We start from the raw sequence: 18,617 nt of genomic DNA on the forward strand, positions 1-18,617 counted from the left end.
TGCATAGTGCCAGCTTTAAAGTTTGGTGGAGTAGGAATAATGTTCTGGGGATTATTTGGGGGTGGCCAAATAAAATCACACGCAGGTCAGTTCGGGGACCCTGGCCTACACTGTTTCTAACACACTTACATTCACTCAAACGTATACACTCTCGTTTCTCCTGTGTCTCCTCACAGCATGCTCGGGAAAGACGGGGGGAACTGAGGTTGTGTTTATTGAGGGGGTGGCTACACACAGCTGGATGAGGTAGACTGGCAGGTGCTTGACAGACACATGGCATGGAGCGCTTTCCCATGGAGAAAAGGAAGCGTTCTGTTTGATTGTCGCAGGTCGCTTCAGTGCCCCTCAGTGAGAGCAGATGGCGGCAGTCTCCTCTGGAGCAAGTAGGCTTTTGGGTTTAGGCCTTTCCCTGGGCACGCACGCACACCACACCGCACCAAACACACTGTGCCCATACTATGAATCACTTTCATAAAAAAAGAAGAGGGAGGACGTTGAAACATGAGTGGGTTGTGTTCCTATTTATTACAGCAGTAAGGAAGCATTGGGAGTAGAAGAGTTCAATAACTGCTTTTCAATTTACGCTTTTCAAACAAGATGTTACATCCATATGTCATAAGATCAGTCAGTCAGTTGTCCATTTAGGTCGTAGGAAGCAAGGTTTCAGTGTAAACATGACCTAAAGGGCCTTTAGTGAATGCACCAGAAACACAAGCCTTGGATTCCAAGAAATCCTGAATTCCTATAAGAAGATACATCCGGGAGAAGATTGCAGCTTGACATTTGCAGACTTCACGCACTGGTGGAAGAGCATTATTATTTTTTTCTCCATACTTTTTGTCATTCACACTAGACTGGTCAACAACACATCGCTCAAGGCTCAGTCAGAGGTCTGAAGAAAAAATGCAGGCATGAAACACACTCAAAGGAATCAAACTAGGTCTACAGAGTCTGAGAGAGGAAGGATTAAGAATGAATGTGCTGTGTTCTTCTCTCTGATCTGTTGTCACTCTGAGCTTTCAGATCTGCCCGGCCAATTTACTGCTTGCCCTTTCAAATACCAATTGAAGGCTAACGTGAGGTTGAATAGATGTTTTTTTCTGTCCATGTTTTCTGCAATTGGCATAGAATGCGTAACCGCTCTCTCCAGCTCGCTTCAGATTCACCAAGTAGCCTTTCCTCCGTCAGAGGAATTGTTATATCTTCAGGGGGACTGCTGGAGTTTTCACTTCACTTGAAGATAGGCAGTTTGTGTGAATGTGATTTTGTGTGTGTGTGTGGACCTTATATTTTCTGCACAGTTGAGTGATTGCTAGAATTGCCACAAATGGAGACGTGAGGGGAAAGTGGGTCAAGTGCAGTTTATTTTATTTATCGTTTTGATGTTTATCATTTATGTGAAAGTGTTCCAGCTGTTTTGGAAAAGATGTAGCTCTCTGTGGGGGCTATAGATGATTTGTGTTATGCTTTCTCCCTCTTACCCCAGCCATACGAACTGTTCATTACTCAAACCATACAGAAAACTATGGGTAACATGAGGCAATACAAATGGGGAAAATGGCAACCTTGACATTCCAGGTCACAACAATTTCATCATACAATACTGTCACTTATCAAACATTCAACTCCAAAGTGACTCACAAGTATGTACAGTGAGGGACTGAGCAACAAATGCTATTCGTCACATGCTTCGTAAACAACAGGTTTAGACTAACAGTGAAATGCTTACTAACGGGCCCTTTGTCAACAATGCAGAAAGAAAGAAAATAGAAAAATAATACATGTAATAATAAATACACAATGAGTAACGATAACTTGGCTATATATACAGGGTACCAGTACTGAATCGACGTGAAGGGGTATCTAGACCCCTTGACTTCTTCCACATTTTGTTACGTTACAGCCTTATTCTAAAAATGGATCATATTGTTTTTTTCCCCCTCATCAAACTACACACAATACAGCGTAATGACAATGATTTTTTTTTTTTTTAAATGTAGCTCATGTTAAAAATAAAAACGGATATTACATTTACGTAAGTATTCCGACTCTTTACTCAGTTCTTTGTTGAAGCACCTTTGGCAGTGATTACAGCCTTGAGCCTTCTTGGGTATGATGCTACAAGCTTGGCATACTTGTATTTGGGGACTTTCTCCCATTCTTCTCTGCAGATCCTTTCAAGCTTTGTCATGTTGGATGGGGAGTGTCGCTGGACAGCTATTTTCAGGTCTCTCCAGAGATGTTCAATCGGGTTCAAGTCCGAGCTCTGGCTGGTCCACTCAAGGACATTCAGAGACTTGTCCCGAAGCCATCCCTGCGTTGTCTTGGCTGTGTGCTTAGGGTCGTTGTCCTGTTGGAAGGTGAACCTTTGCCCCAGTGTGAGGTATTGAGCACTCTGGAGCAGGTTTTCTTCAAGGATCTCTCTGTACTTTGCTCCGTTCATCATTCCCTCAATCAATGACTAGTCTCCCAGTCCCTGCCGCTGAACAACATACCCACAGCATGATGCTGCCACCACTATGCTTCACTGTAGGGATGGTGTCAGGCTTTTTCCAGACATGACACTTGGCATTCAGGCTAAAGAGTCCAATCTTGGTTTCATGAGACCAGAGATTTTTATTTGTCATGGTCTGAGAGTCCTTTCGGTGCCTTTTGGCAAACTCCAAGCGGGCTATCATTTGCCTTTTACTGAGGAGTGGCTTCCGTCTGGCCACTCTACCAAGGCCTGATTGGTGGAGTGCTGCAGAGATGGTTGTACTTCTGGAAGGTTCTCCCATCTCCATAGAGGAACTCTGGACCTCTGACAGAGTGACCATCAGGTTCTTGGTCACCTCCCAGACCAAGTTTTTCTCTCCTGATTGCTCAGTTTGGCCTGGCAGCCAGCTCTAGGAAGAGTCCAGGTTTTTCCAAACTTCTTCTGTTTAAGAATGATGGAGGGCACTGTGTTCTTGGACCTTCAATGCTGCAGACATTTTTTGGTACCCTTCCCCAGATCTGTGCCTCGACACAATCCTGTCTCGGAGCTCTACGGACAATTGCTACAACCTCCATGGCCTGGTTTTTGTTGTCAACTATGTGACCTTATGTAGACAGGTGTGAGCCTTTCCAAATCATGTCCAATCAATTGAATTTACCGCAGGTGGACTCCAAGTTGTAGAAACATCTCAAGGATGATTATTGGAAACAGGATGCACCTGAGCTCAATTTCGAGTCTTATGACAAAAGTTTGAATTCTTTTTTTATATATATTTGTAAAAAAAATAAGAAACACGTTTTCGCTTTGTCTTTATGTTTTGTGTGTAGATTGAGGATTTATTTTCTTCATTTCATCTATTTTAGAATAAGGCTAACAAAATCTGGGAAAAAATCAGGGGGTCTGAATACTTCCCGAATGCACTGTACCTCTCGACTTATTCCACATTTTGTGTTCCAGCCTGAATTCAAAATAGATTTTTCCCCTCACACATCTACACACAATACCCCATAATGACAAAGTGAAAGCAACATGTCTTTTATACATTTTTGCAACTATTTTGAAAAGAAAAGAAAAATCTAATTTACATTAGTATTCACACCTCTGAGTCTATACATGTTAGACTCACCTTCAGCAGCAATTACAGCAGTGAGTCTTTCAGGGTAAGTCTGAGTGCTTTGCACTCCTGGATTGTACAAAATTTGCAAATATACACTACTGTTAAAGTTTGGGGTCACTGAGAAATGTCCTTGTTTATAAAGAAAAACACTTTTGTCCATTTTAAAATAACATCAAATTGATCAGAAATACAGTGTAGACATTGTTAGTTTTGTAAATGACTATTGTGGCTGATTTAAAAAATATATATATCTACATAGGCGTTGTGGCAGACCAGGGGGTTTGGTCAAGATGTTTACCCAGATCAGACACGGACAGAGAAGGATTAGCTCAGTTTCAAGGGTGTTTATTTAAATAATAGATAGGGAAGACTTGTCCTTTTCTGAGACCCTCTCCGGGATGCCATCTTCAGGTATTCCGGGTCTGGCTGTATCCTGTCGGGCACAAAACTGAACTCCCTCTTCTTACCTCTGCAACCGTCAACAATACCACAGGAGTCCTTTCTTCCCCCGTTCCTCCTGTGTGCTGCCCTCCTGGCAGCTTTATGGGCCTTGCACAGCTGGTGAGAAATCCGCCCTTGATTACTCACCAGCTCCCAATCAGCCCCAATTAGTCCTGTCTGGAGAGCCCATTGAGACCTGGCACGTCCAGCAGATGGAGCCATCGTCTCATGATGTATAGTCCATCTGTTACCAGGCCTCGACGATTCTCCCCCTGGTGGCTGACCTGCTGTATGCCACAGCGTACAGATTCCCATTATCAGCAACCTTCACTCCTGTGTTTCATTTTAAAAGCCTAATTGATAATTAGAAAACCTTTTTTGAAATGATGTTAGCACAGCTGAAAAAGGTTGTCCTGATTTAAAGAAGCAGTAACACTGGCATTCGTCAGACTAGTTGAGTATCTGCAGCATCAGCATTTGTGGGTTCGATTACAGGCTCAAAATGGCCAGAAACAAAGAACTTCCTTCGGAAACTCATCAGTCTATTCTTGTTCTGAGAAATGAAGGCTATTCCATGCGAGAAATTGCCAAGAAACTGAAGATCTTGTACAACGCTGTGTAGTACTCCCTTCACAGAACAGTCCAAACGGGCTCTAACCAGAATAGAAAGAGGAGTGGGAGGCCCCGGTGCACAATTGAGCAAGAGGACAAGTAGATTAGAATGTCTAGTTTGAGAAACGGACGCCTTACAAGTCCTCAACTGGCAGCTTTATTAAATAGTACCCACAAAACACCAGTCTCAACGTCAACAGTGAAGAGGCAACTCTGGGATGCTGGCCTTCTAGGCAGAGTTTGTCCAGTGTCTGGGTTCTTTTGCCCATCTTAATATTTTATTTTTATTGGCCAGTCTGAGATATGGCTTTTTCTTTGCAACTCTGCCTAGAAGACCTTAAATATATATATTTTTTAAATATATAAATATTAGGACGAGCAATGTCGGAGTACAGTAGAATAGAATACAGTGTATACATATGAGATGAGTAAAGCAGTATGTAAACATTTATTAAAGTGACTAGCGTTCCATTATTAAAGTGGCCAGTGATTCCATGTCTATGTATATAGGGCAGCTGCCTCTAAGGTGCTGGTTTGAGTAGCCGGGTGGTAGCCAGCTAGTGATGGCTATTTAACAGTCTGATGGCCTTGCGATAGAAGCTGTTTTTCAGTCTCTCGGTCCCAGCTTTGATGCACTTGTACTGACCTGGCCTTCTGGATGATAGCTGGGTGAAGAGGCTGTGGCTCAGGTGGTTGATGTACTTGATTATCTTTTTGGCCTTCCTGTGATCAGGTGCTGTAGGGGTACTGGATATGAATACTTTCTGAAGGCACTGTATCTAGTAGTGATGCACCGACATTACATTTTTCGCCGATTACCGATAACCAATATTAAACATTTTAGCAGCCTTTTAAGCATTCTATTACAGTTTAAATAGTTAACACACACACGTGGACGCAGTGGTCTAAGGCACTGCATCTCAGTGCAAGAGGTGTCACTACAGTCCCTGGTTCGAATCCAGGCTGTATCATATCTGGCCGTGATTGGGAGTACCATAGGGCGGCACACAATTGGCCCTGCGTTGTCTGGGTTTGGCCGGGGTAGGCCGTCATTGTAAATAAGAATTTCTTCTTAATTGACTTGCCTAGTTAAATAAAGGTTTTACACACACACACACACACACACACCACACTGACCAAAAAGTTATTTTGTTGGCATTTACGTATGTCCCCATTACCAGTAAAACATAATGAAAACCTCTTTCTTTCACTTACTGTGCTGTTTCGTTGTTCATTTGTTCAGTCATTTCATTCTCAACCAGGATTTCTATACAACACCTTTTGGGTCTTTTGCATTTCAGGACCTGAATATGACTACACGTTACGTAATAATTTAACGCGTTCATAATTGTTTTTACGTAGTTATTACACATTGATTACACTATCACTTGTATTTCATATGTCACAACGATTCATTGATACGTATGCTATGATGCTGGTAAAGTTGTCTCGCGCACCTACAGTGCTGGTCATAAAAAAAAGAGCTAGCTAGCTCATGGATGCAAACAATGTTCTTCACCAAAAACATAGCAAAACGACATCTGTTTCAGTAGCTATATAGCTAGGTTTCATCTAAAATAACCTTACCTTGTTGACTGCTCGATCTACACAGCAGACATTGTGGGCTAGGTTAGGAATGCTGTGTTGCAAGTGTAGCGCAATATTTTACGTGGCGTCATTACATCTTGTACCTACGTTATATAGGTATGCACGCCAGCTTTGACATCGGTTTTTCACATTGACGTTAAACTAGACATCGGGCCGATACCAATGTTGGTATTTTTAGGCTAATATCGGCTGATTCCAATATGTTCACCGATATTTCGTGTATCCCTAGTATCTAGGAATGAATTAACAAGGCAAAAGGATAGATGATAAACAGTAGCACCAGCATATGCGAGTTAGTGCTAAAAGGGTCAATGCAGTGTCGCGATGTGACTTTCATTAATGTGATGACTGTTTATCGAAACAAACTATGTTTAATTGTCACCGATTTTTAATATTTTTTTTTTTTTTATTTTTATTTTTTTACAAAATTAAAAAATTATAAAAGGTATTAATCATGTAACAATTAACTCATTCGGAATTTGGGGCACAACGTGAAAAGTTGTTTAACGAGTTACTATCTTCCGACTTAAACTCTAAAGAGCTATAGATGTCTCTTACATCAATAAGTCATTTATTAAATCATTACCTCATCAGTCTCATTCTGAACATTGTAGACCTCTTGAATTCGCAAGAACCCTAACCTTATTGATGAATCAGCAATACACAAATTGGCTTAATTATTTATTTAGTAACTAACTAAATAATAACATAGAATACACACACACACACACACACACACACACACACACACACACACACACACACACACACACAGTATAAGTTATTGATTAGACGTAATACAATGCAAACAGGTCCCTAGTGAACTAACAACAGCATTACTGCTTGGTTATAAAAGGGAGGGGTCAATAAAAATAGAGGGAAAGACAAAGAGATTGAACTTATCGTTGTTACATTTGGAACCTACGCTCAAAGGAATAGTAATACTTTGCACATGAACCACCGCTCATTCGGATAAGAAATGCAATGTATATATTTCCGCGTAGATATATTTCTCTGTCGCCTCTCTGTTGAAACCAATCGATCCTTCTATGAGGAAGGGGCTGGATGGGTGTAAGGCTCTGGTTGTCCACCAGAGGTCACAATGTCCTTAGTTTAGAGCTTCTCTGGTAGTGAAGTGGTTGTTAGAACAGATACATCAGATGCAGCAACATTTGTCTGAGATGGGATTCTCCTTCCCACCTTGTCTTTAGTCAAAGTTCTTGACTACTTTACATCCACAGCTGCAGACTGTCAAATGTTCTGGTCTAGTCTTTTGTCTTCTTCATTCGTGTTGAGAGTTTGAGTTTCTAACTATTTCAACGTGTAGACAGCGGTTTCACGTCTTTGTCTCGTAGTTTGATTTTTGATTTGATTTGATTTTTGGTGGTCTCAATGATTGATATTCAGGGTTCAGCTCCCGACCACTTTACACACCAGTAGTAACACTGCAATGTACTGGTGTCAACATGGTCTGGTAGTTTCAACCATTCGTAACGTCCAGCTCACACCGCACGTCTGCTTCGTCTAATGTACATTCCGTTAGCGAGTCCTTTTTAAGCACTCTGGCCAACGGGGCGTTCTGTCATGCTGACACGAACTCTGAGCTCACTTGGGCATGGCTACTTTATATAAAAAAACAATTCTCGTTAGAAAACTAGAATCACATTTCTATCTTTAAAAAAAATACTCTCATAGCCTCCTGAGTGGCGCAGTGGTGTAAGGCAGTGCTAGCTGTGCCACTAGAGATTCTGGGTTCGAGTCCAGGTTCTGTCGCAGCCGGCCACGACCGGGAGGCCCATGGGGTGGTGCACAATTGGCCCAGCGTCGTCCGGGTTAGGGTGGGTTTGGCCGGCAGGGATATCCTTGTCTCATTGTGCACTAGTGACTCCTGTGGCGGACCGGGCACAGTGCACGCTGACACGGTTGCCAGGTATACGGTGTTTCCTCCAACACGTTGGTGCGGCTGGCTTCCGGGTTGGATGGGCATTGTATCAAGAAGCAGTTGGGTTGGGTTGTGTTTCGGAGGACGCATGGCTCACGACCTTCGCCTCTCCCGAGTCCGTACGGGAGTTGCAGCGATGAGACGACTGTAACTCCTACTACCAATTGGATACCACGAAATTGGGGAGAAAAAAATAAAATAAAAAATACTCTCATACTTAATAATTTTTTTTATACAACATTTTGATGTAAACTTGACAAATAGAATGCGTACCCTTTCCAAGTTAGTTATTTCGTTATACCATCCGTAATGACATCACAAAATAATAAACGATATGACAGGATTATTCTTTAGATCTCCACAGTCCATTCTTAACATTCCTATTTTAAGAATATTGTTTCAAAGTTCATTCTTTGGCCGTTAGTTTTTGGCAGCAAAGGTCGTCTGTTGACAAAGGCAATCCTTTGATTGGTAAAGAAAGGCAGAGCGAGGAAGTTTCCCTCCCCCCTAATTTATGACAGGGTGTGAAATTGTCATAAACTGGCCCAGCTCCCCCCTCTCCTGTGGCTGTCAGCCATTTGCCAAGCTGGCATCTTTTAATCCTCAGCAAGCAGAGAGTCATGACAACAGATAGTCCGAGTAGGTGTTTGGTTACCTTGAACTATTTATCAGTCTTATGGCTTGGGGATGGTGACGTAGAAGTCCGTCACTGGCCGCAGGCAGCATTTGGTACTTTAACGCACGCACACATTCATCACTCCTCCCTGCTCCGTTATCAGATAAGTTAAGTGTGGGTCGACACAAGTTAACTTCTCCATCTTAGTAAATACATTTCACACTTGCGTCAGTAACCGGTTATGGTATAAAGAAATAAACAGACAAGTGTTCATATTTAATATAAGCAATATTTATTATACTTATCGATGTTATGGATGAGCGCGTTGTTTGTTTGTTCTGTTTCTCTCTCTCTCCATCTCTGTAGCTTCCGGATATGCTGGATAAGGACCCGAGCTAAGGGAATTGGGCTGACTTTGTAGTGCCTGTCCCGAATGGTTCATTAATGTAAATAGCATTTTGAAAGACACTATGTCAGTAGTGATGTAATTTTGTAAATGTTATATTGGGATATTGTTTCATAAACGTGTTGCAATGTATATGTATGTTTAGTTAAATGGAAAATGTAGGTTTGAATAGGTAATTGCTTAATTAATTAGTGTTAATTGTTCTGAGGGGAGGGGGCTACACCTACAAAAGGAGCCTCTCTTTCAGTTCATAGAGAGGCATTTTGGATTGAGCTGTGGATGGGGCAGCATTGTTTTTAGCTGTCCCATAAGGTATACGTTTGATGGCAGTACTGTTGTTTTTGTTCCGGAATCACTATGTAAATAAACACCCTTGCACAGAACTTTTGCGGCGCCGCCATCTTTTTATTTTGATAGAGGTTAGGTTTTCCAGTTTAGCCTTCTGGCCTACTCTACGTGACAGGGGTAGAAGCTGTTCAGGGTCCTGTTAGTTCCAGACTTGGTGCATCGGTACCACTGGCCGTGCTGTATTAGAGAGAACAGTGTATGACTTGGGTGGCTGGAGTCTTTGACAATTTTGGGGGATTTCCTCTGACACCGCCTGGTACAAAGTTCCTGGATGGCAGGGAGCTCGGCCCTAGTGATGTGCTGGGACAATGATCGTACTTTTTGGAGAAATGTCCTCTGGTCTGATGAAACAAAAATAGAACTGTTTAGCCATAATGACCATCGTTATGTTTGGAGGAAAAAGGGTGAGGCTTGCAAGCCAAGGAACACCATCCCAGCCGTGAAGCACAGGGGTGGCAGCATTATGTTGTGGGGGTGTTTTGCTGCCGGAGGGACTGGTGCACTTCACAAAATAAATGGCATCATGAGGTAGGAAAATTATGTGGATATATTGAAGCAACATCTCAAGACATCAGTCAGGAAGTTGAAGCTTGGTCGCTAATGGGTCTCCCAAATGGACAATGACCCCAAGCATACTTCCAAAGTTGTGGCAAAATGGCTTAAGGACAACAAAGTCAAGGTATTGGAATGGACATCACAAAGCCCTGACCTCCAATTCTATAGAATATTTGTGGGCAGAACTGAAAAAGCGTGTGCGAGCAAGGAGGCCTACAAACCTGACTCGGTTACACATGCTTTGTCAGGAGGAATGGGCCAGAATTCACCCGACTTATTGTGGGAAGCTTGTGGAAGGCTACCTGAAATGTTTGACCCAAATTAAACAATTTAAAGGCAATGCTACCAAATACTAATTGAGTGTAGCTAAACTTCTGACCCACTGGGAATGTGATGAAAGAAATAAAAACTGAAAGAAATAATTCTCTACTATTCTGACATTTCACATTCTTAAAATAATGTGGTGATCCTAACTGACCTAAGACAGGGAATTTTTACTCTGATTTAAATGTCAGGAATTGTGAAAGACTGAGTTTTTAAATGTATTTGGCTAAGGTGTATGTAAACTTCTGACTTCAACTGTAATTGAATAACATTGGGAACATCGTTTTATGTAAATAAATGCTTATGACCTTATGGTAATCAATGAACCTACGGTTATCCTTCTACTAAATCACAGTCAAAAATAACCTTTACATTGACTCAACCTTTAATCCTTTTACCGTAAACTTTTCCTTATTTATCTATAATATTTTTCCATAAGTAGAGCGTCATCAGCAAAGTGCAAAGGTATATAAATACAAATAATACATTGATGAATCCATCTGTAAATACATAAACACCAAATTGATTAGATTAACAATTCTGTCTTTTCGTTCCATTCAGCATTCATGAACTATTATCAAATTGCTTCAAACCAAAACATGGAAAGAGTGGTGGGTTTGGGGGGCGGGGGGGTGACTGACATGCATTTTAGTGCTCAATGCTATTATACTGCATCTGATAATGTGAGGTAAGTCTCTGTACATATACTGAGGTCGTGGGGAGGCACAGATGTATCGCCACAATGTGAGCTAAGGCCGGCATCCTGTCCTGCTTAGCTGCCCACCAGTCCACTGCACTCACTTCAATAGCGTCTGCCTTGTCGATGCCCATACACAGTGCATTCAGAAAGTATTCAGACCCCTTGACTTTTTCCACATTTTGTTACATTACAGCCTTACTCTAAAATTGATTACATAAAAAAAGACCTTATTTACATAACTTTTCACATCCTTTGCTATGAGACACGAAATTGAGCTCCAGTGCATCCCTGTTTCCATTGATGATCCTTGATGTTTCTACAACTTGATTGGAGCCCACTTGTGGTAAATTCAATTTATTAGACATGATTTGGAAAGGCACACACCTATCTACTCAAGGTCCCACAGTTGACAGTGCATGTAAGAGAAAAAGCCAAGCCATGAGGTTGAAGGAATTGTCCTTAGAGCTCCGAGACAGGATTGTGTTGAGGCACCGATCTGGGGAAGGGTACCAAAAAATGTATGCGGCATTAAAGGTCCCCAAGAACACAGTGGCCTCCATCATTCTTAAATAGAAGAAGTTTGGAACCAGGGAGGTGACCAAGAACCGGATGGTCACTCTGGCAGAGCTCCAGAGTTCCTCTGTGGAGATGGGGAAAACCTTCTCTACAGCCACTCCACAAATAAGGCCTTCATGGTAGAATGGCCAGACGGAAGCCACTCCTCAGTAAAAGGCACATGACAGCCTGCTTGGATTTTGTCAAAATGCACCTAAAGGACTCTCAGACCAGGAGACAAAAGATTCTCTGGTCTGATGAAACCAAGATTGAACTCTTTGGCCTGAAACCCGGCACTATTCTTACGGTGAAGCGTGGTGGCAGCATCATGTTGTGGGTACGTTTTTCAGCGGCAGGGACTGGGAGACAAGTCAGGATCGATGGAAAGATGAGCGGAGCAAAGTACAGAGAGATCCTTGATGAAAACCTGCTCCACAGCGCTCAGGACCTCAGACTGGGGCGAAGGTTCACCTCCCAAATGAACAATCACTCTAAGCAGCACACAGCCAAGTTAATGTAGGAGTGGCTTCGGGACAAGTCTCTGAATGTCCTTGAGTGGCCCAGCCAGAGCCAGGACTTGAAACCAATCAAACATTTTTGGAGAGACCTGAAAATAGCTGTGCAGCCACACTCCCCATCCAACCTGACAAAGCTTCAGAGGATCTGCAGAGAAGAATGGAAGAAACTCCCCAAATACAGGTGTGCCATGCTTGTAGCGTCATACCGAAGAAGACTCGAGGCTGTAATTGCTGCCAAAGGTGCTTCAACAAAGAACTGAGTAAAGTGTCTGAATTCTTATGTAAATGTGATATTTCCCCCAATTGAAAAAAATAATAATAATAATTAGAAAACATTTCTTAACCTGTTTTTGCTTTGTAATTATGGGGTATTGTGTGTAGATTAAGGGGAAAAAACTATTTAATACATTTTAGAATAAGGCTGTAACGTAACAACATTTTGAAAAAGTCAAGGGGTCTGAATACTTTCCAAATGCACTCTCTGTCCCACTCCTCTGCAGACACCTGGCTGCAGAGAAGGGATGGCATAGACATAGTTCTTAATGTCTTTTTTGCGCCAACCACCTGGGCTGGCTCTAGAACAGTTAGTGACTTGAACAGGTGAAGGCAGAGGTGCTTGTCCAGCACAGTCTGCAGCTTTATTGAGCACGCTGCCATGGCATACTGGAACAACTCGGTGCAGGAGAGCCTGTCTTTCTCTGGAAGCTGCCCCATCAGCTCAGTTGTTTGAGGGCGTCAGCCATACTCAAACTGCATTTGCAGGTCCTCCAGCTTGCTGGTGATGATGTTGGCTGTTGGCACAGAGGTCTCCTCCAGCTTTGTCAGGTTAGCCACTATCTCCACACTATGCTCCACAATGAACACTGCCTGTGCCTTCAGCTGGGCCTTGTGTTCCCTCAGCAGCGCACAAAGGTCCTGGACACACTTCACAGTTTCTGGTAAGTTCGTAGTGAAGTCGGTGAACACATCCATGTACTCTGTCAGGTCCTCCACAGCACGTATCCAGGAGCCCCACATGGTCTGCACAGCATACACAGGCATTACAGAAGAATGGCCATTTTCCAGAATGAATGGTCTCAGGATCTTAGGTGCCCAATAATGTTTGTACTATGTTTTGTGCTGCTGCCATTTTGTGTTGTACCATGTTGTTATTATGCTGTGTTGTCATGTGTTGCTGCCTTGCTATGTTGTTGTCTCAGGTCTTTCTTTATGTAGTGTTGTCTTAGGTCTCTCTTGTTGTGGTGTGTGTTTTTGTCCTATATTTATATAGTATTTATTTTGTATTTTTTATCCCAGGCCCCTATCCCCGCAGGAGGCCTTTTTGTAGGCCGTCATTGTAAATAAGAATTTGTTCTTAACTGATTTGCCTAGTTAAATAAAGGTTAAATAAAAAATAAAGGTCCAGACGAGGCTGGGGTGCCTGACAGAACACCTTCTTCACCAGAGCACACAGCCTGTTCACGTCCTCAAACACCTCAGGAGAAACCTCCATCACCAGGCTCAGGAGATGGGCAAAGCAGGTGACGTGTCTAGCGTTTTGGAAGAGGCCCTTCAAGATGCCAGGGAAAGCCTTCTTCATGTAGCTAGCTGAGTCGCTTACAAAAGTCACACATTGTTAAAGTCAACCCCATTGTTGTTGAGACCGGAAATGACCGCTTGGGATACAGTGGTAAAGTTTACTTTATCCAGGAAAGCTAGGTCTGCTAAAACAGGTCGCTCACCCACTGGCTGGAGTAGGATAGCGAGTGCACATCTTCCAAAGGCATCAGTCGTCTCATCAAGGATGAAATAAATGTCCTTTCCCTCTAAAGCATCTTTGATGTCCTGTTCATATTGTGGATAGAGCTCTGGCAGCTACTCTATACGCAGATAGGATGGCGCTGGGATAGACCCTCCCTGCTTGCAGTGTTTCTGAACTTGGGCCCCTTCTCGAGGTATGTCTGTGTTGATTAATATTCTTTTGAACTCCTTTCTCTCAGCTTTGGAGGGGGTCTTTGCCAGACAGGAGGCCAGGATACTGTTTTTGTTTGGACTGAAAAAGAATGTAGAAAATAAAGAACAATTGTCAAATTTGGAAAATTAAGATTTCTCCGGTTGAGTTTAATAGCAGGCCTATAGTGGATCTCAAGCTTTGAAGCTAAACACACACACACACACACACACACAGAGCCCATAAACCTGAAAGTATGTCTCACACACAAAGGCATTTTCAAACAATGGTAGTTAACTAAAAAAGGTCACAAAAAATATGTGACTTGCTGCTTTTTGGTGGAGCTAACTTGTTAGCTAGCTAACGCTAGCTAGCATAAATTACGTGATGGAGCTGGAGTGACATTGGAAGCTCGCAAGGCTAACGTTAGCTAGCTGACTAACTTGGCACTCTATGTAGATGCAGACAAACATGAACAGATATTAACTAACTAGAACAAACCCACCAGCTAGTTAATATATCTGTAGCTAGCTAAAGCATCAGAATGTTTACCTAGTCCACTATCCCTTCTATTGTTGTGTTGGAGTGACCTCAGGTGCTCCACTGCATTTTGACGCCATATGTAGTCGATTGAATGCTGACAGACTTTGCAGAAAAATACACCTCCATCCTCATGCAGTTCAGCTGGAAACTCCCTGTCCCTGGCTGTTATTCTGGTTGCCAAGTGTTTACTCATCAGCTCTTCTGCTGTATGTCTGGTCATTTTCTTGTTAGATACTTCTCTTCTCAGACAGCTGTCATTCATTCATTCATAGAGCTGTCTGCACCCTGCACCTCTCACTCACACAGGGGAGTGGCTACAGTGGGGAGAGTGGACTACACCTCTGGCTACACTTTTCGGTGTGAAAACTGAGGAAACTTATTCAACAACAAGTCCATTTTATTTCGTTTTTTTTATCAGCTGGCAGCTTATTTTTAGCTTTAGAATCCTATGCATTCCATTTTAAATTCTGCACATTTTCATCAGAATGCTGCGTGTGCGCATTCCGTTCGGGTCTATCCATGACCAGCCTTTCAAAGCATTTCATGGCTTTATTATTATTATTATTATTATTATTATTATTATTATAACCTTTATTTTAGGCAAGTCAGTTGAGAACAATTTCTTATTTACAATGACAGCCAAACCCAGACGACGCTGGGCCAATTGTGCGCCGCCCAATGGGACTCCCAATAATGGCTGATTGTGTTTCAGCCTGGAATCAAACCAGGGACTGTAGTGACGGCTCTTGCACTGAGATGCAGTGCCTTAGACCTCTGCGCCACTCGGGATCCCAAATGTGAGTGCTACGGGTGTGAGTGCTACGTGAGTGCTACGGGGCGATAGTACCTGTGCACGAGAACGCCAAGGTAACATGTCTAAATGACCATGGTGGTCTGTTTGAAACATGTAGGTATTACAGACTGGGTCAGGGAGAGGTTGAAAATGTCAGTAAAGACACTTGCTAGCTGGTCAGCGCATGCTCCGAGTATGCGTCGTGGTAATCCATCTGGCCCTGCGGCCTTGTGAATGTTAACCTGTTTAAAGGTCCTACTCTACAGAGAGCAAAATCACAGTTGTCCGGAACTGCTGGTTCTCTCATGACATGGTTCAGTGTTGCTTGCCTCGAAGCGAGCATAGAAGGCATTTAGCTCGTCTGGTAGGCTCGCGTCACTGGGCAGCTCACGGCTGGGTTTCCCTTTGTAATCCGTGATGGTTGGCGACCCCTGCCACATCCGACGAGTGTCAGCCAGCGTAGTAGCTTTCAATCTTAGTCCTGTATTGACGCTTTGCCTGTTTGATGGCTCGTCGGAGGTCGTAGCAGAATTTCTTATAAGCGTCCGGATTAGTGTTCCGCTCCTTGAAAGTGGCAGCTCTAGCCTTTAGCTCAGTACGGATGTTGCCTGTAATTCATGGCTCTGGTTGGCATATGTACATACGGTCACTGTGGGGACGATGTCGTCGTTGCACTTATTGATGAAGCCAGTGACTGATGTGGTAAACTCCTCAATGACATTGGTTGAATTCCGGAACATATTCCAGTCTTGTAGCTTAGCATCCGCTTCATCGGACTACTTTCGTCACTGCTACTTCCTGTTTAGAGTTTTTACTTGGAAGCAGAAATCAGGAGGATAGAGTAATGGTCAGATTTGCCAAATGGTGGCGAGGGAGAGCTTTGTATGGTTTTCTGTGTGTGGCGTAAAGGTGATCTAGTTTTGTCTCCTTTTGTTGCACAGGTTACATGCTGGTAGAAATGAGTATTTCAGTTTCCCTCCATTAAAATCACCGGCCACTAGGAGCGCCACCTCTTCATCTTCTTGTTTACAAAGGCCCTATACAGCTTGTTGAGTGTGGTCTTAGTGCCAGCATCGGTTTGTGGGGGTAAATATACAGCTACGAAAATATAGACAAACTCTCTTGGTAAATAGTATGGTCTACAGCTTATCATGAGGTATTCTAACTCACGAGAGCAGAACCTCAAGACTTCCTTAATATTAGAGATTGCGCACCAGCTGTTGTTAACAAAGAGATACCCACCTTCCCCCTTGAGCTTACCCGAGGCTGCCGTTCGATTCTGTCGATGCATAGAAGAACCAGCTAGATGTATATTGTCCTTGTTCAGCCACGACTCCGAGAAACATAGGCTATTACAGTTCTTCAGGTCCTGTTGATTGGATAGTCTTGAATGGAGCTTGTCCAGTTTGTTCATCAGCGATTTGTATTTTCGCTAATAGAACGGAGGTTAGAGGCAGATTATTTATTTGCCAACATAGTTTTGTCAGGGTGCCCGCAAGTCAGCTTTTCACACTGTCTCTTCCTTTTCCAAGTCTCGATGATTAGGGCCTGGTCCGGGCTGAGCAGTATGTCCTGCGCTGCTGACTCGTTGAAGTAGAAATCTTCATCGAAATGAGGTTATTGATCACAGTTCTGATGTCCAGAAGCTCTTTTCGGTCATAGGAAACAATGGCGTAAACATTATGTACAAAAAGTTAAAATCAGTGCCAAAAAACCCACAAAATAGCAGAATTGTTCAGGAGCCCGTAAAATGGCAGCTATCTGTTGCAGCGCCATTCTATCCTTATATTAAAAATAAGCATCAAATGTAGAACTTGCTCTTCAGAATAGACGAGGGAAAGTACACAATGGAAATATTTCTCAGTAATTTAATTTAGCCCCTGAGAGATTAATCCTTTAGAAGTGTCCTATGTTTACCTGTGAAGTCCCAGGGGGTGTCTACAACATGTCCTGACCTGACTGTTCCCCTGGCCTCGACCACACCTGGCCCTTTTGTTAGAGAATTGGTTAGGTTGTTTAGACAGCTCACTATCACCTCCACACTCCATTCCCCCAGGGGTCAACAGCAACCTTGTCAAGTACTGAGCGTGGTTGATAAGCAGATCAGGTGCATAGAAACTATGAAATAACACGTATGGAATCATGTAGTAACCAAATAAGTGTTAAACAAATCAAAATATATTTTAGATTCTTCAAAGTAGCCACCCTTTACCTTGATGACAGCTTTGCACACTCTTGGCATTCTCTCAACCAGCTTCATGAGGTAGTCACCTGGAATGCATTCCTATTCACGGGTGTGCCTTGTAAAAAGTTAATTTGTAGAATTTCTTTCCTTCTTAATGCGTTTGAGGCAATCAGTTGTGTTGTGACAAGGTGTGGGTGGTATACAGAAGATAGCCCTATTTGGTAAAAGACCAAGTCCATATTCTTTTTGTAAAAACATTTTTTATTTCTCTAGGCAAGGTAGTTAAGAACAAATTATTTTTTTACAATGACGGCTTACCCCGGCCAAAACCTACCCTAAACCGTACGACACTGGCCCAATTGTGCGCCGCCCTATGGGACTCATAATAATGGCTGTTTGTGCTACAGCCCGGGATCGAACCAGGGTCTGTAGTGACGCCTCTAGCATTGCGATGCAGTGCCTTATACTGCTGTGCCACTCGGTAAGAACAGCTCAAATAAGCATAGAGAAACGACAGTCCATCATTACTTTAAGACATGAAGGTCAGGCAATCCAGAAAATGTCAAGAACTTTGAAAGTTTCTTCAAGTGCAGTCGCAAAACGATCAAGTGCTATGATGAAACTGGCTATCATGAGGACCGCCACAGGAATGGAAGACCTAGAGTTACTTCTGCTGCAGAGGATATGTTTGTTGGAGTTACCAGCCTCAGAAATTGCAGCCCAAATAAATGCTTCACAGAGTTCAAGTAACAGACACATCTCAACATCAACTGTTCAGTGGAGATTGCGTGAATCAGGCCTTCATGGTCAAATTGCTGCAAAGAAACCACTACTAAAGGACACCAATAAGAAGAGACTTTCTTGGGCCAAGAAACACAAGCAATGTACATTAGACCGGTGGAAATCTGTCCTTTGGTCTGATGAGACCAAATTTGAGATTTTTGGTTT

At 42.9% G+C, this 18,617-nt stretch overlaps 1 protein-coding gene across 1 annotated transcript in view; it reads left to right on the forward strand.

Moving 5' to 3' along the window:
* xxylt1 (xyloside xylosyltransferase 1) overlaps positions 1-18,617 on the forward strand; it is a 111,284-nt gene that overhangs the window by 13,321 nt on the left and 79,346 nt on the right. The window lies entirely within an intron of this gene.

This window comes from Salmo salar, chromosome ssa16 (genome assembly GCF_905237065.1).
Source record: "Salmo salar chromosome ssa16, Ssal_v3.1, whole genome shotgun sequence".
NCBI lineage: Eukaryota > Metazoa > Chordata > Actinopteri > Salmoniformes > Salmonidae > Salmo > Salmo salar.